Source organism: Sphaeramia orbicularis, chromosome 8 (genome assembly GCF_902148855.1).
Source record: "Sphaeramia orbicularis chromosome 8, fSphaOr1.1, whole genome shotgun sequence".
NCBI lineage: Eukaryota > Metazoa > Chordata > Actinopteri > Kurtiformes > Apogonidae > Sphaeramia > Sphaeramia orbicularis.
This window is the reverse complement of record NC_043964.1, coordinates 22175185-22198910: the sequence shown is the minus strand read 5'-3', so window position 1 is coordinate 22198910 and position 23726 is coordinate 22175185. Positions and strand designations below refer to the sequence as shown.

The window sequence follows — 23726 nt, the reverse complement described above, 5'->3', positions numbered from 1 at the left end:
ACATGTATAAATAGCCCATAAAGACCCAGTGCTACTTATGTGTCAGTTCCCCAAATGATTTTTTGTCTCTATTTAACCTTTCTTAAGTGATTTATCACCATTTATTGTATATTATCTTCTTCATTTTGTGTTTTTTTTCCGTCAACATCAGGTATTTTACTATATTCAATTTACTGATCATGTAGATCAGGGGTGTCAAACTCATTTTAGTTCAGGGGCCACATTCACCCCAATATGATCTGAAGTGGGCCGGACCAGTGAATTAATAACATAATAATATATAAATAATGCCAACTCCAAACATTTCAATGTGTTTTATTGTGAAAAAAACTAAAATTACAGTATGGAAACGTTTAGATCTGTAAACTGTCCTTTTAAAAATGTGAATAACATGAACAACCATGAAAAAACTGAAATTTATTAAGAAAATTAAGTGCAATTTTAACAATATTTTGCCTCTGCTTATCATTTGTAAATGTGCATTACAACTTATAGATCACAATGGATCTGCAAATTTACAAAATATTTTAGTAACTGGCAGAAAATTAGTAAAATTGCACTTACCTCTCTTACCACATTTCTACTTTTTCACATTTTTTGTGAAAGGCTAGTTTGTAAATTTACTCATTTTCATGTAATTTCACTTTTTTACACTAAAACAGAGGGAAAATTTGGAATTGTCATTATTTGTCAGTTTTTATGGTTGTATTTTACTGATCTGACCCACTTGAGACTAAAGTAGAGCTTTTATGGCCCCTAAAGTAAAATGATTGACTGTTAATATCCCAAGTGTAACTTTTGTATTTCACAAATTCATCCCACGGGCTGGATTGGACCCTTTGGCGGGCCGGATTTAGCCCCCGGGCCACATGTTTGACACCTGTGATGTAGATGTTCATAAAAGCTGAGACTAAAGTTGAGGGTTATTATATCAGAAACAGAAAACTGAAGAAAAATGTACTTTTTCAGCAAAGATATCAGTAACTGAACATAAAAATGTGTGTATATCCACTGTCATTGATCCAACTCTATGGGTTTTACTGGTGAATCAACGTTGTAGAAGATGATGGTGTTTCCACATTAACTACGGAGCCTCTGAATGTCCAAATGGGTCATATCTGATGACCATGAAAATATGACAAACTGTATTTTACACCAATTATTTACATGTATTGATAGGATTAGTGGACCAACAGGTATTAAACATTTTACATCAGTAGATAGTTTTGGTTGCCAGTGGCTGTTTGGGTCTTTATGGGATAAAAAAACAAATACAGATGAAGTTGATGCTTTTTAGTTGAAACACTGAAAAGAGAAGACACTTTTCCAACCCGTATATTGAGCCACAATTAACATCTTAATATCAGTAGGCCTGTGTCAGTCACACATTTAACCTGAAAATATGTGTCCTTGGGTTTTCCAGTCCACAGAAGTTGGTAGAATTCCTGTTTCTTCTCAGACTTCCTTAATTATAATATGCTGAAAAGGAATTAGGCTTTTTTTTTAACCTTGGGAAACAAAAACAAACTGCAATCACTACAGTTTTAATGGTGTAAATAGTGTGTTTCTGCTCTGTATATCCAACACAAACCAGCAGATTTCACAATAAATACAGTTTGGTTGAAGATACCAACTTAATATTTTCAACATTAGATTGAAGTTTACGCTGCATGTCAGTTGCATCAGTAATCATCACGACATGAACAAGAGGGAAAGAATTAATTAATTACAATGAATTGATTGTTAACCTAGTAAATACAGTCTTGTTAGAGATACAAACGTTATGTTGCATGCTATTAGAACATGCACTTTAATAGGTTAATCAGTCAGTCTAAGTCACCCGTAGGTGTGAATGTCAGAGTGAATGGTTGTTCTTCTGTTTGTGTCAGGCATATGATGAACTGGTGACTCATCCAGGGTAAACCCCGCCTTCGCCCATATGTAGCCATGATAGGTTTCAGCACCCCCGTGGTCATCTGGAGGATCACCACAATAATGCTGCAGAATGACAAATAAATGCAAAAAGACATGTAGTGCTTCGATGTGGAAGTACACATGCCAAAATTGCTATGAAGCACAAACAAATTTTCTTTTTGCACACATTATTGCACACAAATTGCATTCTAAATGTGCATACTGTATAATGTACATAGTCTTGATATACACTACAAATAAAAAAGTTAAGGATATTTTTAATTTTTGGGCTTTTTTTTCAGTTGGGATTCTTGCACAGCACTTTTTACTTTTTTGTGTGTGAAATGAATTGACACCCATTTTTTTAATGACCAGACAGTTTTATTTACAAATGGTAAAAATGACAAAAAAAAAAAGACAAAAATAGAAATATCCTTAACTTTTTGTTTGTAGTGTACATATTCTTGAGTGTTTTTATTTATTTATTTATTTATTTATTCATTTATTTATCTATCTATTTATCTATTTATTTTATTTATTTATTTATTTATTTATATTAATTTATTTATTTATATTAATTTATTTATTCACTTATTTATTTATTTATTTATTTATTTATTTTACCAGTTGTTTTTTTTTACTACTTTATAGTGTTTTTGTTTTACTACTTTATGCTGTAAATAGTATATATAGCTTTTTTGATTTGTCCTATTTTTTTGATTTTGCACTTCTTCTGCTCTTGTGTGCTTTTCTTGTGTGCTTTTGTGCTTCACTGCTGTAACCTGGAATTTCCCCTTGTGGGACAAATAAAGGCTTATCTTATCTTATCTTATCTTATCTTATCTTATCTTATCTTATCTTATCTTATCTTATCTTATCTTATCTTATCTTATCTTACCTTGTCTTGTCTTGTCTTGTCTTGTCTTGTCTTTTATCCAGCCAAGAACTACTTGTAAGAAAAATGTCATCATGTGCACATAATGTTAATAAACATTCTTGAATCTTGCATCTTGAAATGTCCAAGTGTGCATCTTCCTTTACAGAAGTTAAAGACTTCTCCTACAGTCAAACAACGCCTGAAAATTTCTTGCATCTAATGTGAATAGTTGAAAACCTAAAACTAATGACTTGAACTTCTTTATCTTTTTTATGCACAGCTTGTTTTTACAGTAAAATCATCATCACAGCCCATGTTCAAATTTCAAAAATTAATAAAAATGTAAAGATGAAATTGTGTATGGTGCTTTCAAGGACTAAAAACATTATTCTCTGACAGTATGAACCAAATCAGAGATGGTCAGTCAGGAGGTGTCTGGGGACTGACCCTGCAATGTGCTGATTTTAAGCTCCAAATTATGTGAAAGAGTTTAACATCTTTGTGTCTTTGCCTCCACAGTTTGTAAAGCTGCGCAACAGCCAAACTAAGAACTTTGCCAAAGCAGTGGTCAACATGGCAGATGCGGTAAGGGATATTTGTTTATGGGATTTTAATGCGATTATAGATGGGTGACCTATTAAAGATAAGAGAAAATGCCACTGAACAGCTTTATTACACCTTCTATCATCTGTGAACCTGATTTCCAAAACATCTCACGTAGTTCAGTTGGCTTAAGATTGGGTTGAGAGGTCTGTTAACGTCCACACACACATCAGAAAGTGTGTATGTGCTCATCCCAGATAGCCCAAAATATCACAGTGCAGGAGTCACGCCAAAAACGCAATAAAATGACCGGATTTGTGCATTTTTGATGTGCAGATCTTCAAGGAACAGCTGAACACAAGGATCGTTCTTGTTGCCATGGAGACCTGGTCCTCTAAAGACATGATACCCATCGTGGAGGACCCGTTGGTTACGCTGCAGAACTTCATGAAGTACAGGAAGGACAACATCAAAGAGCAGTGTGATGTTGTCCATCTTTTATCGTAAGAGGAAACATATCTTTCACCCATGTCTGCATTAGGTCTGTTTGATGTTTTATTGACAGTCAAGATTGTATTTTATATTGCGCTGTGTTTTTTGTGCACAACAGGGGCCATAATTTTCATAGTAGTCGCACTGGGACGGCCTATACTGGAGGGGTTTGCTCTCTGACGAAGGGCGGAGGCGTCAATGAGGTAAGGAAAGTCTAAGTCCACTCTTATAGTATTAAGTTTTATTCTATTTTTACATTTCTTCAATCTCATCTTAGCCTTAATTAGGTTTAAACGTGGATTCATCATTACTTTTGTCAAGGATGAGACTTCAAAAGGCTGTGAAAAGCAACAAAAGCTAAGAAAACTCTCACACCAGGGTTATGTTCAATGAACCCCTTTACATGTGCATTAACCCTTTATAGGGCACTCAGAAATATTCTGAAATTCAAAATTTCAACCTTAGTGTGTTATTGGAGGACATAACAAGAATGTATTACTTTTGTGAATTTTTTCAAAATTTTTTCTTGTCATGAAGAAAATCTAGGTCAGTGAAGTTACCATATTTGGTTCCTTTCCCGTAAGTGACAAAAAATAAATACAAATCCAAGAAGTATACATAAAAAATACAAGAAAAAACACATGTAAGGTGAAAAGAACATCACTTTTAGAAGATTACAACATAAGTGCTCATCCAGACACTGGCCACATCCACATTATCCCTTTGAACATCATTCCTTCCATTAGTACCATTACTTCATGGTACCTAACAAAGCAGGTACACTCACTGTTCATGCAGAGGTGGACTTTACAGACCCTGTAGACCACATTGGACCTGAGATTTATTGCCTCACTATAATTGTTGCTGCCACTGTCTTGTAATGTATGTGGAAATTACCAAAAATACTCACTCGCCCAATAAAGGGTTAAAACTCTGATCATTAGCCGATTTCTGGATTAATTCGATCATTGAAGTGATCATGTAAACAGCATAACCTGATATAGTTTATCAGAAAACAGTAATCTGATTATGACAAATCAGATTAACACACCTGGATTTGAAAAAAAAAAATCACATTTATTTTTCATTAATTTACATTTGTGCATGTGTGTAAAAATTGGGAGAAACTGGAAGTAAAATGGTCAAATAATAGGAAGTTATGAGTCTATCATCACTGTATGTATATGCTCCAAAAGAAATGTGAGGATTTGCTGAAACAAAATGTCAGATCTGATTATTACAATTATATGATTATTCGCAGTTATCACATTTTTATGGTTATGTAAACGGACTCACTGTTGATTATATTGCTGTTTAATTGTTTGGTGTCAAAACACCAAAAAAAGTGTTTCCCAAACCCAAAGACATTTGGTTCAGGAGGAAGAAAACCAAAAAATATTAGAAATTATACACAGGATTTTTTTCTTTGCTGATGACGCCGGCATATTCCAAGATAACAATACTGTGATTTTACATTTAGATTCAGAATACTTTATTAATCCTAGAGGAAAGTGTTGTGTGTCACAGTTGCTCCATGCAAGTATAAGAAAAAGTAGCAGGAAAGAAATATTCAATAATACAGTAAAGAATTTCTATAATTCGTATAATATGTACTAGACAAATATTATCAGTAAAATTAGTAAAAGAAATATTCATGTCCAAGTGTGCAGACTCAGATTATGAAAGAGTGTTTCAGGGAGAATGAGACGTCATTTTCACACATGTATTGGACAAAACTGAGTCCAGACCTGAATGACATTGACAAGCTGGGATGTGCAAGAGAACACTCTGACTCTCCCATCATCAATTCAAGGTCTTGGCCAAAAATTAATTCAACTATGGAAAGAAATGCTGTCACTCTGCAGAAGCTTATCAAAATGATGCAACTGTCATAATTAACCCATAAAGACCCAAACAGCCACTGGCGATCAAAAGATCAAATCAAATCAAATTTTATTTATATAGCTCCAAATCATAAGAAAAGTTATCTCATGACACTTTACATATAGAGTTGGTCAAAACCAGACTCTAAGCCAATTTACAGAAACCCAACAGAGTCCTCCAGGAGCAAACACTTATGACTGGTAAGGCAAAGCAAGGCAGGTTTATTTATATATCACATTTCATGTACAAGACAATTCAAAGTGCTTTACATAAAACATTAAAACCATTACAGCAGAGGCAGTAAAAAGTATAGGCATGAGAAAAACAAACAAACAAAAAAAACCCAGAAAAAACAAAAAAAATCAGATAAATAGATAAAACAGATAAAACAGACAAGCAGATAAAACAGATAAAAACTTTTAGCTTATAAGGAACAGTGCAGATCTGAACTGATGAATACAAACTCTATTCAAATGCAGCTGAGAACAGGTGGGTCTTTAACCTGGATTTAAATAAACTGAGTGACAGTGGCGAGGAAAAACTTCCCTTTAACAGCAGAAACCTCGAGCAGACCCAGACTCCTGGAGGATGGCCGTCTGCATTGACCAGTTTGGGTTAAAGAGAGAGAGTAAAGGAAGAGAAAAGGAGAGAACGATAGAGATAGATAGAGACTGGGGGAGTAGGGGGAGACACATGGATGCAGTTGATGCACAGATAACTGAACTAGAACATCTGTGGAACTATATAATAAACACTATCATAACTCTACAGATAAGTGAGTGATGACAAAAGCATCCACTCATCTGTAATGTTTAATACCTGTTGATCCACTAATCCTATCAATACATGTAAATAATTGGTGTAAAATGCAGTTTGTCATCTTTTCATGGTCATCAGATATGATCCATTTGGACGTTCAGTGGCTCTGTAGTGAACAAGGAAACGCCGTCATCTTCTACAGCATTGATTCACCAGTAAAACCCATGGAGTTGGATCAGTGACAATGAATGGAGACACTTGATTTATGTTCACTTATTGGTATATATTCTGAGAAAGTCACTTTTTTTTCAGTTTTATCTGTTTCTGATGTAATAATCCTCAACTTTAATCTGAGCTTTTATGAACATCTACATGATCAGTGAATTGAATATAGAAAAATTCATGATTTACGCTGAAAAGAAACAAAATACAGAGGATAATAGTCTAATAAATGGTAATAAATCACGTAAGAAAGGGTTAAATCTAAAAGCAGTCCTATAAAATACTATGTGTGAACCTGATGTTTGTCCTGACATGCTCTGCTACATGTATATATTACTTTAACTCTTTCATGCATGATGCCCACATTTGTGGACACATAGTTTAAGCTCACTTTTCAAAGGGTTATTAAGGCAATATTCTCCAAACCACATGGGAGCAGTCTCTATAGACCTTATGCAATACAATGAAAAAAGTATCATCTTAGTTTTAGATATTTTGACTGTGCTGTGATCTCATACAGTTAACCTCCTAAGACCCAGCTATGGGTTTTCTGTCCATGTTTGTGGACAAGAGTTTCGCAGCTTTATAAAAAAAAAAACCCAAAACAAAAAAAAAACAAAACTGTCTACCACAAAGGACATTACAGACAAAATTTTAAAAATGCATCTAAAAAATGTTGCATCATGATGTTTCCAAAATGGGCAATGATTTAAAGAAAAAATGCCTAAACTTATACTTTCCTGGGTCTCAGGAGGCTAAATATCTTCTGAATAAAACCATATTTTTAAAAGAAAATTCAAAATGCATTTCAACTGTAGCCTAATTTTGAGTAGTAAAATCAATCTAAAAAAAATCTAGGTACCTTTCTTCATAATTCATGCATGAAAGGGTTAATATTGCTTTAATGTTTACATTTCTCATTAAAACCTCTGATTTGACATGTCCGTTCCAGTACGGGAATGTCGGTGTCATGGCCATCACTTTGTGCCAAAGCCTGGGCCAGAACATCGGGATGAGGTGGAACAATATACGCAACTCTGCAGGTAAAAGACTCTGGATAGTGGATTATTATCTAGTGAGGAGGGACTGACAGATTTATAAAACAAGCACTGAGCTGAATAAATCTGCAAAATAACTAGAAGGAGATTGCTGAGGGGAGGATAAAGGCAGAGGGCGATTGTGAGGGAGGGGTTGATATCTGGGTGTGTGTGGGGGGGGTGTTGATATCCCTGTCCAACAGTTCCCTTCTGTAATTAGACTTCTCCATTAGGTGATTAGTCACCTGCGTCCAGAGAGGAGGGGAGGTGGTTGGAGCATCACTGCCACTGAACAATGGGCTCAGTGATTAATGCTGAAGAGCCATTAGGTCCATTATTCAACGCCAGGACAGGAGCACAGTGCACTATAGACCGCATACCTCTGCGGAGGATTAAATTACATTAGTTTAGATTGTGTTTATTTAACTTGGACATAACAATAGAATTGGAACTGCTGCCTACAATTATGCACAAGCACCAGATGCTGTGTATTGTTTGGAGGAAAAGGATAATTTATAACACCTGCTCACAGTGGGTTTTTGAGAGTTAGAAAAGAAAAAAAGACAAAAGAGGAAGCAGAAAAACAGATGAAATACAGGTACTAAAAACGCAGTAGTTAAAATACATATGTGCCTATAGGAGGTACTCAGCACAAGAACAGTGAGTAAACAAACTGACCTTTTCAGGAAGGAAAAAAGAGAGAAAAACTGAAAAAAATAAATAAAAAATCAAATTCAACCCCATCATTTCTGCAGTGGTTGACAGATGTACTGTCTTTCTTGCCTTTAGAGAAACTGAGATACAAGATATACTACAAACAAAATGTTAAGGATATTTTTAATTTTGGGCTATTTTTTTTTCAGTTGGGATTCTTGCACAGCCCTTTTTACTTTTTTGTGTGTGAATTGAACTGAAACACATTTTTTTAAATGATCAGACCAAGGTTATAATACTTTGGATTTTTCATTATAGTTTAGTTTTATTTAGTTTTGCCGTTTTTTTTCTCTAATTCAGTTAGTTTTAATTTGTTTTTAGAGCAGGTTTGCTAGTTCTTATTAGTTTTCATTTTTTTTCTAAATGCTTAATTTTAGTTTAGTTTTAGTATTCATTTTAGCTTTGTCAAATCTTTTATCTTCCTCGCCATTATATTCCCATAAATCCCAGACAGGACTCTGCTGCTTTCTCCCAACTTTAGTCTTCATGTTTCCAGGTAGAGTGGGAACCAGAAGACGACTTTAAACCACAAGTGATGAGAAGTGACAGGTCGTGAAGTGTCATGTGGTGCCGCTAGCTACAATTGCTATAGCAAAATAAATCGATTTCATATCAATCCGACATTGACAAAGACGAAAGCAAAGGGAATTTTGTCCATAATTTTTAAACATTTTAGTTAGTTTTGTAAGCACACAATACAGTTTCAGTTAGTTATCATTTTTTCTTTAATTATAGTTTTTATTTATTTCAGTTAACGAAAATGTTTTTTCAATTCTCGTTATCGTCATTTCGTTAGTTTTTGTTAACGATAATAACCTTGGATCAGACATAGTTTTATTTACAAATGGCAAAAACAACAAAAAAATGACAAAAAAAAAAAGAAATATCCTTAACTATTGTTTGTAGTGTATGTAAAGCCCGCAAAAACTTCCCCCTGACCTGGAGTCCCTTTATAGAATTTGTAGAATTTTCTTTTCAATGATACATCTTGATGGTTATAACTACTTATAATATGCTCAATATGTCAATTCACCCACAATATGATGAGAAGTTCCTGTCTGACTATATGTTTGTATTTTTTTATTTTTTTTTTATTGTTGTTTAAGAGCCCTGGGGGTGGGAGGATACATTTCTTTTTGTGTCTATGTTTGTAAATTGTATGTTTGTTAATGAAAAACTGCAAAATAAAGTTTAAAATAAAATAAAATAAAATAAAATAAATAAATGCATGGGAAAAAACAAAACAAAACAAAAAAGAAAAACCTTATATTTTAGTCTACTATACTTGAAATTTAAAGCTGATTTATCACAACATGTTCTCTGCCAGGGGTCTAAAATTTGAGTTGGCGATTAATCGTAACATAAATAATAACAATCAGTGATACTGTCAATATTGTCTACTCTGTTATTACTTTATTCCACTACTGGAGGATGAATCTAATGATAGTTTCATTTTACACACAATTTACAAATAAGAGTCACTGACTGGCATAGATTTGTTAAACATTTTTAATGAATAATATTCCGTTTGCACTTGAACATGGCAGATGTGACATGACTTATTTACAAAAATCATTCTAAACTCTAAATAAGCCATAATTAGTCACACTGTAAAAGGTCAATGGGTACATATGGAAGTAATGATAAAATAAGTAGCTTTTGTTAGTTTTAGCAACTACTTTTATTCAGGTGAGTGGAGATGTTTCTTATGATGTTCAAAATATTTGTGATTATTTTGGGATATCACAATATGGCAAGTATTCTCAGTAAATTGGTAGAGTTATTGTTCAGAATTTTCCTACATTAGATTGATACCTTGGCGTCAAAAACAATACATTTTTCGACACCATTTTCAATTTTATCCAAGCAAAAATTACAGAACAAATCTTTAGTTTTAATTTTCAGGTCTTCAACATTTTCTACAGTTAAAGCTGTCATTAACCCTTTCATGCATGAATTATGAGAGCCTTAAGGTTTTTTTTTCTGGATGTTTTATTCCTCTAGGCATTAAAAAAACAGTGCGATTAACATTTTTTTATGAACCTATTTTTCATGGAGTTGCAAAAATAACCATTCAACTGGACACTATGCATTTAATTTTTGAAGCAAAGAAATGTATTTACTGGTTTACTGTGTGAAAACTATAAAATAAAAATATTTTTAATGCAGCTAATCTGATGTTTTCTCACATTTTAACATACACTAATACAGGTCATTACTCACTTCATGGAGTTAATATGCAAAAAAGAAACCATTTTGTTAAAAAAAAAAGCAAAAAAAAAAACAACTGTTAATTACAGTCTAATAACAATAACAAGCACTTGATTTACGCTCAAACATGTTAGTACAGATCATGTTTATGAAGAACAGCAAAGTTACAGTAATGGTATGAATTACAGTGTATGAGATGATGCATGAGTGTCCACTGTGTTGGCTGATATGGAACTAAAACAGCAAAATCCATGAATATACAAGACAACAGCTGGAGAATAACTGTCAACTGTAATGACCACTATGCATGAAAGGGTTAAAAATAATAGGATTAATAATAAAGATGAATGAAAATCATTGGCGAAATCCTGTATTTAAAAAAAAATAATAATGGAGTTCAGTATCTTGCTCTATTAAATACAAATCACAATGCATTCGTATCATCATTCCTTCTTTCCTTGTCTTATCTGTGTTTTTTGCGTCTGATCTTCTTCCCAGGAGACTGCAGGTGTCCGGACACCTGGCTGGGCTGCATCATGGAAGACACGGGGTAAATATCCGAACCGACGCACAACAAAACGAGCGGCATTAAAAAGCATAACGCACCTGTGCACGGCATTTCCTCCCAGTTTGTTGACACAGTTAAACATCAGACAGCAGGACTGTTTTCTTGTCGTGCTCCCTCTAAGCTGTGATTTGTTCCGTTCATTTCACTCAATTAGACAATTAAACACCTGTAACAGAAGGAGGTCGTGACTTTTACTCAGTCCGCAATGAGCCGAGCCGCTGATAATCACAGCTTGTATCTGATGCATAGAGTAAATGTGTCGGAACGTCAGACATCAGCAGGTTGGCCAGCGTGAAAAACACTACAAATGTTGAATTAAATGTACTTATTGTATGAGTGATTTAGATTCAGCTCCTCATTCCAGATGGAGCAACACTAATTTCAATTATTCATTTGAATAATATCCTTGTACAGATGGTAACATTTCTGTCAGATTGCAAAGAGATACAGACACCCACAGTGGCTTTGGCAAAACTCATTGTGCTTTTTTGTTTTCGTTTCCTTCATGTCTTGCTCTGGATCATTTTTGTGTCTCTATGTGTGTTTGCGAATTCAGATACAATCTGCCCAGAAAGTTTTCTCGCTGCAGTGTTGACGAGTACATCCAGTTCCTGCTCCAGGGGGGCGGGAGCTGCCTCTTCAACAAGCCCAGCAAGGTGAGGGCCATGTGTGCATGTGGGATGTGGTGAGGCCTGGTTATCAGAAGAGGTTTACACCAGAAAATAGAGTCACTTATAGAACGTCAAAACAAGGCTGGGATTCAGTTTCAGATTCAGTCTCTTTTTTACTGTAGGTACCAGTCAGAAATGTTCCACTTTAGTGTTATAATCAAAAACAGAACAGTACAGCTAACGATTATTTTACATTAATGAATGGATGTAATATGGAGTGTGTACAGACAACATTTACACCATCTGCTCAAACACTAAGAACTGCAAATATAAGTGCTTCCTCTGGAGAGGTTTTTCTGCTTCAAAATTATTTTGATTTGCTTTGATTTAATGGTTTATTCCAAACATGCAATGAAATTTAACATATATGTGAACAAGTAAAACATAAATAATAATACAAAAATCAACAATCAAGACAATCTTAGCCAGAAGAACAGCACAATAGTTTCATTTACATGCCAGAAAATGATGCTGTTTGTTGTCTTGCATTCATTGTGGATGTGTTTGTGGAATCATTCCCTACTAATGTTGTTTCACATGATTTAAAACTACTATTACAGTGTCTATCAAAAGTTTGGAAACACCTTGTCTTTTATCATTTCTGATAGACATGTGCATGCTGTTATTTGTTACATTCATATTAAGAGATTTAGGGGTTTTTTTTTGAGGGGGGGTGACATTTTAAAACTACACAAAATATGTAGAAGTAAACACCATAACATTTTTTTCAGTGTTTTTCATGTATCAATACACTCACACAAAGATGGGTATTTTTCTAAACAGATATTTAATTATTAATGCTATAAGTTAAATTCTAAAATGAAGTTACCATAAGTGATACATGATTTGTATTCTTTACATGGGTTTATAGGTGATTTATACACCTGGATTTGATGTTTCAGGTGCAGCTTCAGTCCACAAAGCAATAACAGATAGGAGAAAAATTACTCACAATGCCAGTTGTTTTCTAATCTTTCTACTTTCTATGTTCACACAGATAAACACAACACATTTTCGATAGTCTTCACATGGGAAAGTTTAAAAAGATCAGTTTTTGTAACCTAAAATACCATTTCTGTGTGGGCAAGAGGCCGAAATGTAAAAAAAAAAATCATCTATTTTTGGAGAATATTTACCTTAGCGCAGACACAGCATTAATCACAGTCTTTAACCCACATGTATATACTGTAAGGAGTTTGCATGGTCCCTAAACTTGTGAAAAACATGACATAACAACATATTTTATTCAAAATCTACTGTTTGAAGAGATTTTTATGCCAGTATCTGTACATTTATATATTTGTTTGGTCAAAATAAATCTTCATACTATTAAATTATCTAATTTGATGTATATAAATAATAGGAAAATGCATTTTTCTCTGAAAAAAAGAAAAATGGAAGACCAGGTGTTTCCAAATTTGGTTTCCAAAAATGACACCTTTGTAAGTGCTGCAACTTATTTTAACTACTTACATAATTTTTGTAATTTAAACGTAGATGGATTACAGTCGATCATAGATTTAGTTTTTAGCCACTTATCACCCAGCCCTACAGTAACATTCCTGTTTTCTTCTACAGTTGCGGAAAAAAATTATTAGACCATCCAAAGTCATCAGAAAACAATGGTTATGCAATCAGATATTAACTCCTGTGTGTATCATGTGACTAAAACAGACAGAAAAGAAAACATGGAATGCCTAAAGCACTGTTTTTTGTCAGTACAATGCCATAGCTATTGATGTAAGAACTTAAGTGATGTTGGTTATTATCAAGAAAACATGGAAAATGGATAGATATCAGCTCTGAAATTAAACTCTTTTGAGCTGTTTTGTTGTTATCATTATATTTGTCCAAACAAATGTAAAAAACAGTTTGTACTAGGCATTAAAATGAACAAGAAATTGAAGAAAACAAGGGGTAGTCTAATAATTTTTTCCGCGACAGTATCAGCAGCCAGCCATTCCCTCTCTCTCAGACGTATCTCATTCCTCACCCATCTGTCGCTCACTCATATATGTTCTTGTATTCTATATGCTCCTCTCTTTTTCCAAGCTGTTTGACCTCCAGAGTGTGGGAATGGCTTTGTGGAGGCAGGCGAGGAGTGTGATTGTGGATCCCAGGTGGTGAGTACACATTTGGACACTGTGTATCTTTACATCTCTATGCATGAACGCAGCCTGATGCAGATGGGCGGAGCCTCCACCTTCTGTCTTCATGTGGGGTACTGGACGGTATGGCGTTCAAACTCAGCCGACAGCTTATTTTCATGTGTGTTGCTGCAGGAGTGTGCACGAAGTGGAGGCGCATGCTGTAAGAAATGTACGCTTACCCACGACGCCATGTGCAGTAATGGACTCTGCTGCAGCGGCTGTAAGGTGAGGTGACCTGTATAGATAGACAGATAAATACTGTAGCAGAGATGTACTTTACAGGGGTTTAAAAAACTGTGACAAGAGGAGATAAAGAGGCCATTTAACAGCAAAATCAAAACACATTTGTCACAAAATGATGTTGGCAGGAAATAATCTCACTAACACTTATTTCTGCATCTCATTAGAGAGTTTTTTGTTTGACATCCAGCTTGGTCAGTGTTGCTAATTAAGAAAAAACAAATTATTTTTACCAAAAAATTGGAGATCTGTTCCTATTTTGTGTGAAAAACAACAGTGAAGTGTAAGTTTCTATGCTCCTAAGAGAAAGAGACAATAACAAAGAGGTCTTAGTTAAAGTCCCAGAGTGGTTCTTTGTAGGATTAATATTCTAAACTCTCAGTACCAGGAGGGAAAACGCCTTCTACAACACACTTAGGACCAAAATCACAGACAAATCAACCTTACGTATCCACAGACTGTATCACTCACTGAAAAAAAGTTTAAAGCTTATTGTTTTCACACATCTGTATTGTGGTATCATCAAGTTTGTATCTTCAAACTAAAACTTATAGCCGCTTATTTTAACAGTAGTTCAAAATAACACTGTCTTATAATCTTCACGTGCCACATCAGCTGATAGTTTACTTTATAGCTCTGTTAGCTTAGAATAGAATAGAATAGAATAGTCCTTTATTGTTATTGTAACATGCAACATGTACAACAAAATTTTAAAAAAGTATCAATCAGTGCATAGTAAAAAAAACAACAACAACACAAACACCACAATAATAAATAAATACAGAAACAAACACATACAGCCATTCATTCTGTCATTGCACGATCCCGTCACTGTATATATGTGTTGTGTTAGAGATTGTTTTTTATGGCATTGAGGGTGGTTATTGCTGTTGGATAGAGACTGTTTTTGAGTCTCTGCTAGTCTAGCTCTGTTTTTAGATGGAAAACAGCTAAAGTAAAACCACAAATTACCTCTGTTTTCTGTACAGTTTGTGTTGTCAGTAGCTGCACTAAGATCTGTTATGAATCGTCCAACCTGGCCTCGTTGTCACAGTTTACTGTCACAGTTTAGTCTGAACCATGGATCAACAAACGGCAACTTAGCAAAGATAATAACATTCCATAATAATACCTTCTCATAATCAAACTCGCCTGTGTAGAAGAAACACAGTGTTTTCAGCATCAAACTCCATTCTTTTCATTTGGAGCTGTGTCCAGTGGACTCACTACTCCCTCTAGTGGTCACATAAATCCCCAGGCCCATCAGTACTGTAGCCAGAAGTTGAAATTTGAATCGGTTTTGTTTGTTTCTTTGTTTGTTAACAGTCTAGCAGCAAAATATTGGTTTAATTCATACCAACTCGGGTTTATAGATTGTCAGTGATCCAGAATAGATCTGATTACATTTTGGGAACAGTAGGTCAAAGTTCAAATTTTTAATGAATTTTTAATTTTTTTTCTACCATTTACCTATAATGGGTGAAATTTCAAATGTCTGTAGCAGAAAAACTATTGTTGAATTCATACCAAATTTGGTTTATAGATTGCCAGTGACCTAGAATAGATGTGGTTACATTTTGGGAAAATTAAGTCAAAGTTCCAATTTTTTATGAATTTTTAAATCTTTTTTCTTTAACCATTTACTTATAATGGGCAAATTTCAAATGAGCATTGTTTCAGTTTACTTCAGACTTAGCACATATACAGAGGCTATTGATATGTTGACATCATCACACGCATATACACGATGACATCAGCTGGATTGAAGTCAAAATAAGCTACAATATGTGCGAGGGGCGGGGCTTGTTGTGCCTGGCACCACTTGTTCTTGTTAGATAAGGTGTAACTAGGACTGAGAATGTAATCATTGCATTAGTCAAAGATGATTATTGAGAGGAATATAAAGAGGAATCAACAACGCCAACTTAGCGATAATAATAACATCATATAATGACTTTATTATTATGTCTCATGGCCTAGAAGTGTTAACACAGTGTTTTCAAGAAAATCTGAGATAAACTGTACAGACCCATAGATTAGTCAGTATCAGTAAGAACATTTTAACATCATTTATTAAAAGTTTGGATTTATTAAAAAGTTTATGGTTATATACAACATTTTGGGCTGTTAATAACCTACCTTTTCTATTTTTTTAGTACGAGCAAAGAGGTGTTGTGTGTCGCGAGGCTGTGAACGACTGTGATATCCCAGAAACCTGCACCGGAGACTCAAGCCAGGTAGGACCAGATGTGTCTAAAAAACAAAAATGTCAAATGTCAGGTTTACATGGTTATTGAGGTTATTTTTATTTTTATTATGCAATTTGACATTTTTCACACTAAAACAAAGTGAAAAATGTGAATTATTAGGTATGTAAAAGTAATTATGCCTATTATTTTACTGGTCCGGCCCACTTGAGATCCCGTTGTGCTGTATGTAGCCCCTGAACTAAAATGAAATGGACACCCATGATCTAGAGCAGGGGTGTCAAACTCATTTTAGTTCAGGGGCTACATACAGCCTAACATGATAATAAGTGGGCCATAATATAAATAATAGGATAAGAACTTTCAAGTGAAAAAAGTAAATTCCGAAATGAAAATGTTTACATCTACGAATTGTACTTGAACATAACATAAGAAATGTGAACAACCTGAAATTTATTAGTAAGTGCAATGTTCACAATATTACACCTTAGTTTATCATTTATGCATGTGAATCACAACTTAGAGATCGCAGTGGATCTACAAATACACAAAACATTAAATAACAGGCAGAATATTATTAAAATTCCACATACTTCTCTTAAGACATTTGAGATGTTCACATTTTTCTAAAAGACTAGTCTTTAAATGTGAACATTTTTGTGTAATTTTACTTCTTTTTGACATTAAAACAAAGAGACAAATTTACAGTTTTCATTATTTATAGGTTATTGTGATAGTATTTTACTGGTCTGCTCCACTTTAGACTGAAATGCCCTAAAATGATTTTAACATCCTTGATTGTTAATATCTTCAGTGTAATTTTTGCATTTCACAAATTCATCCCAGGGGCCGGATTGAACCCTTTGGGGGCTGGATTTGGGCCCCCCGGGTCGCATGTTTGACACCTGTGATCTAGAGTATCATTACTGTGTGGATTTTCCTCTTTTTTAGTGCCCACACAATGTGCACAAGCTGGACGGATACATGTGTGATAGCATTCAGGTAGGAGTGCATTTGTGTTATCTTTTCTGATCTGCTGCTCACTGTTTGATGATGTTAAATATGTTTATTCAACTCTTCAGGGACGCTGTTACGGGGGGCGATGCAGGACTCGTGATGGACAGTGCAAAGGACTCTGGGGTTATAGTAAGTTTACAACAAACACATGCAAGCGATAACATATTTGGTAGTGCTCAGATTTCACCACAGGGTAAAAATGCTCCACTACAAGTAAAAGTAATGCATTCAAAACCTTATTTAGTCAAAGTGTATCAGCATCAGAATATAGTATGTAAAGTATAATTAAATATAACATGTGTTCAGAGAACGCAAACCTCCTCCAAGCACCCTGAACGGTGTGCATGTGTGGATCGACTATTTCTTTCTAAATCAAACAGTTTCAAGGTTGTTCCATACAGCCGAAAAAGTTGAAGCTTGGTACCAGTCATGTGTATGTCAAATTATTTAAATTCCAATCAGTATTTGTTGAGTCAAATGAAAAAATGTGTAAATGGGATTTTCAATGTTAAATTGAAATGTCAACAGAGTCCTCATTCACAGTGGATGTGGACAATTTGTGGACAGATACAAGATATTGTTATAAGCTACAGGTGTATCAAATTGGAGGCTAGTCGGAGTCGTTTTGAATTTTTTATGATTTTTGAAAATTGCTCAATGATGAGAGCTAGGAAAATTTGAGATTTTGTGACCTTGCTGTGACCTTGAATTTTGGCCTACTTGGCCCAGAATTTAATGGATTCGTCCCAGGGCCTAGGCCTATCTGTGGGTAAAATTTGGTAAAGATGGTTGTAATAGTTTTCCCGTAAAGTTGCTAACAAACAAACAAACACACAAAGCAAAGTGATCACAATACCTTCTGGCAGAGGTAATAACAAACTAGAAAAGTACTCGCAGAGCGCAGACCTCCACCAAGGCAGATCACCCCCCCTACCCCGTTCACCACCAAAATTTAAGCATTTGTTCCTTGTGCCAGTATCACATTGCCTGAAAATTTCATCAAAATCTGTCCATAACCTTTTGAGTAATCTTGCACACAGACAGACAACCCCCCCCCTTTTCACTTTTTCTACTATATTTACCTTCGCCATTACACTTGACGGAGGTAAATATAGTATAAAAAGTGTAATTGTAACTCCATTCACCACATGATTCTCAAAATGTTTAAATCAGAAAAAAGACTGACATGGTGGTCAGGTCCAGGTGTAGATGTGATCCAGGAGTAAGTTCAGGGACATCCGTAAAACAGGGAATCTCAACACAGGTATGCAGAACCGTATGAGTCTCTGGAAGGCGTAGAGGTTTTGTACCAGATCCATCCATCTACGTCACTTATCTGGGTCGTGGGGGCAGCAGCCTGAGCAGAGAAGCCCAGATTTCCCCTCTCCCCAGCTGCCTCCTCTAGTTCCCAGATACTGAGGTGTTCCCAGGCCAGAGATATAATCACTCCAGCGTATCCTGGGTCTGCCCTGGGATCTCACCTCCTGGACATATCCTGACCAGATGGCCGAACCACCTCAGTTGGCTCCTCTGGAAGTGTCTCTAAGGGGGAGTCCAGTGTTCCTGCAGAGAAAATTTATTTCTGTAACCTGGTTCTTTCAGTCACTGCACCAGTTCATGACAATAGGTGAAGGTAGGAACGTACAGTAGATCTAGTCTCAGCTCCTTCCTCTGGTACAGACACTTCCCTGGTCTATCTACTGCTTTACCACCTTATAAATGACCGCATAAAAATCAATATTTATGTTGATATACGCTGTATTTAGTGTATTTTTGCTACTTTCACCTGTTATCAGCTTCGTCATTGTACTTTTTACACTGACTCCACATGTTTTTAACCCTTTCACGCAATGAAATAGGAGAACTTAATCAAGATTTTTTTTCCTGAGTGTTTTTATTCTTCTTACGCATGAAAAAAACTATGTGATTGAATGTTTTTTATGAACCTATTTTTTCATGGAGTTCCAAAAATGTCCACTCAGCTGGACACCATGTGTTTAATTTTGATGCAAAGAAATATGCATTACTGTCATACTGTGTGAAAACTATCAAGGTCAAGGTCAAGGTAAACTTTATTATCCCCAAGGGCAATTTGTTCTACAGCCAGCAGTTTCACACTATGAAATAAAAACATTTTTAATGCTGCTAATCTGATGTTTTCTCACATTTTAAGATTACTATAATACTAGTTGTTACTCACTCAGATAACGTGCAAAAAAACAACAACTTTTCTTTAAAAAAAAAAAAACCCTGTTAATTACAGTCTAATAACAATTAGCAATTGATTTTACTCTTAAATATGTTACTACAGATCAGGTTTAATGGTAATGGTATGAATTGCAGTGTATGGGATGGTGCATAAGCATCCACTGTATTGGGCTGATAAGAAACTAAAACAACAAAATCCATGAATGTAGAAGAGAACAGCAGGAGAACTAGCTGTCCACTGTAGTGACCAGTTTGCATGAAAGGGTTTAAAGAGTGTATTACCTTCCATTGGAGGAGAATTTTCTTAGCCCATAAAGGAAAACTTCACTCTTCAGTTTATGACAAACACAAGGACAGGAAAGGAAATAGAAAATTACAGTCTGAAGAATAAAAAAATACAGTATTTGTCTCTAATGCTATGTTCACCCTGCTGGTAAAATTAGCCCAAATCTGACTTTTTGCTCATATGTGACTGATTTTTAAATTTTTTTATGACAGCCTGATTTTTTTTCTAATCAGCTCCAGGTCACTTTCATATGTAGACCTAAATTGAATACATAATACATCTGATGTTTTGTAACGTGACTTTTCATGTGAATTTTATGTCATTGATATGTGACAGAACCCAGCAAAGTGTATATTCACTTGTTCTGCACATGTAGGTCACTTCAGACATTCCATTTGAATTATAATGTGAACAACCCACACAAAAAATTTCAGCAAAAAATGGAATTGAGGAAAAAAAGTCGTGTATAAGGGTTGAATCAGCCTTGACTTCTGTAATGTTTTTCCAAAACCATTCATCAATATTGCAGTGTTGTTTTCACATCTTCCTTTCAACATAGGAAATTTATTTTGTTCTTATACATTACATGGCATATTAAAAATAAATAAATACATAAATTCTCAACAATAATCTGAGTTTAAGAGGCAGAACCAACTGAATTTTTTGCGAATATGTACAAATATTAAAGTGTTTATTTACTATTTTAAAAAATAGTAATAATATTGGAATTGATCAATTGAGACCTGCAGTGTGAACATAGCATAAGATACAATGGAGTAGAAGTATAAAGTTGCATAAAATGGAACAGTCAAATTTGCACTTACACCACAATTGGTTTGTCATCAATATTCCAGACTTATTCTGCTTGATATAGTCTGATTTGTGACACTTTGTTTGCCCTTTCAGATTCTGCAGACAGGTTTTGTTACGAGAAGCTGAATGCCGAGGGGACGGAGAAGGGAAACTGTGGTACCGGTCCTGACGGTCAGGGCTGGCTGCAGTGTAACAAGCCGTAAGTGACACCATCCGCATCAAATGTCTTCATAAAATCATGCAACAATGTTTACTCCAATCTGTGCCTCAGCTTAAAGAATCAGAATACTTTATTAACCAAAGGGGGGAATTATGGGGTGTACAGTCACTCCATTCAAGTATAATAAAAAGTAGCATGAAAGACATTATCAATACAACAGAAAAAGAAAAAACATATAGAATCAGAATCAGCTTTATTGGCCAAGTATGTGAACACATACAAGGAATTTGGCTTCGGTTTTTACAATGCTCACGACATACAGTTCTGACATGAACCCAGACAACATGTGGACCGAGACACAATGTAGACAGTCCACTGGAGACAGAGACAACAATGGGTTGAGATTTACAGTGGATTTACAGTGTGATATGTACAGAGTGCAAATTGGAGTTTTTATACAGTGAGTGGGTGTGTGGGTCCGCTCTATTAAAAATATATGTATATGTGTATATTATTTACAGTGGGTTTTTACATTGTAATATGTACAGAAAGTGCAAATTGAAGCATTTATACAGTGAGTGGATATGTACAGGAATACAGTTTGTAACAATATATGTTTATGTATATATATAAATTATTGTAGTGCAAATACAGTTTTTTACATAGTGCAAATTAGACAGTTTTATAAAGAGTGCAAAGCACCGAGGCATCTGTACGTTGCGCCATCTTGGATTGATATAAATATATACATATATAAAGCTCTAAATATACAAACATATATACAGGGTGGGGAAGCAAAATTTACAATATTTTGAGGCAGGGATTGAAAGACAGTGTATGACCAATTAGTTTATTGAAAGTCATGAGAATTTATTTGCCACAAGAAACTATACATAATAGAAAATGTTTTTATTCTATGTGTCCTCCTTCTTCCTCAATAACTGCCTTTACACGCTTCCTGAAACTTGCGCAAGTTAAGTCAAATATTCGGGTGACAACTTCTCCCATTCTTCTTTAATAGTATCTTCCAGACTTTCTCGTAATAGTTTTGCTCATAGTCATTCTCTTCTTTACATTATAAACAGTCTTTATGGACACTCCAACTATTTTTGAAATCTCCTTTGGTGTGACGAGTGCATTCAGCAAATCACACACTCTTTGACGTTTGCTTTCCTGATTACTCATATGGGCAAAAGTTTCTGAAAAGGTATGGATAATAGTGTTAGGTATGATTATGACATCAATATATGTTTGGTTTCAAAACAATTGACGTAGTGCCTGCTGAGAAAAAACAACTAAATGTTCATTGTAAATTTTGCTTCCCCACCCTGTATATACCAAATATACATATTAAAACACAAAATTAGAACAGCAATTTGTATATGTGCTTGACAATATATTGTAATTATGATAATTAAAGAAATATACATAATAAGCGCAAAAATAGTGTTGTGTGTAATTATAAATATGTGGTTATAAGGTGGAGTGAAACAGTTAAACAGGCAGGAATGATTTTCTGTGTCGTTCAGTGGTGCATTTAGGTGTAATTTGGGTGTTTATTTACTTTTCATGTTTAGGGATGTTTTATGCGGCTTTCTGTTCTGTGCCAACGTGACTATGAACCCAAAGTTCGGAGACCTGCTTGGTGAGTTGACCAGCTTCACCCTCTACCACCAGAACAAGTACCTGGACTGCCGGTGAGTATTCGGGTTTAACTGCTGCATCAGTATTAGAATGTTGTCATCTCCCATCACCATCCATTTGACCTATTTGGATGTTTTTCTCAGAGGAGGACATGTCCTGCTGGAGGACGGCTCAGATCTCGGGTATGTGGAGGACGGGACTCCCTGCGGTCCCAATATGATGTGTTTGGAAGCGACGCTGCCTCCCTGTGGTGGCCTTTAACCTCAGCACCTGCCCTGGATCAAACTTGGACGCATCTGTTCTGACCACGGGGTAAAGGATTCTTGTTGTTTCACTTTAACCCATAAAGACCTAAACAGCCACCAGCGACTAAAAGCATCTACTGATCTAAACTGTTTCATACCTGTTGATCCACTAATCCTATCAATCCATGCAAATAATTGGTGTAAAATGCAGTTTGTCATCTTTTCGTGGTCATCAGAAATGACCCATTTGGATGGTCAGAGGGTCCATAGTTACCTTGGAAACACCATCATCTTCTACAACACTGATTCACCAGTAAAAGCCATGGAGGTTGATAAATGACAGTGGATGTAGATGCTTGTTTTTATGTTCAGTTATTGACATCTTTGCTTTAAAAAAATCAGTTTTTACTTAGTTTTCTCTGTCTCTGACATAATAACCTTCAACTTTAATCTGAGTTTTAATGAACATCTACATGATCAGCAAATTAAACATAGGAAAATACCAGATATACACTTAAAAAATGCAACATACAGAGGATAATATTCTAATAAATGGTGATAAATCACTTAGGAAAAGTTAGATATAGAGACAAATTCTTTCACAAAGTGGCTCTGGGACTTCATGGGTTAAATATTGAGTTGGTGCCTTTAACACTAACAGATGTGTCTCTGTTTCATCGATTTTTATTAACTGCAGTATTATATAGTCATTTAGAATTTACCCAGTCACGTTTTTAGCTGTAGATTAAAACAGAAGTCTTTGAAGTAAATAAGAAGCTTACTTTGTCCAGACAGGCATGAATAGATTATTTTTTTCTAGGGATTCGTGGTCTGAAAGGGACCTGAGAGTATTAAGATCTGATG

General features: G+C 35.1%; 1 pseudogene; it reads left to right on the top strand.

Moving 5' to 3' along the window:
- LOC115424272 (disintegrin and metalloproteinase domain-containing protein 11-like) overlaps nt 1–23726 on the top strand; it is a 51193-nt pseudogene that overhangs the window by 18291 nt on the left and 9176 nt on the right.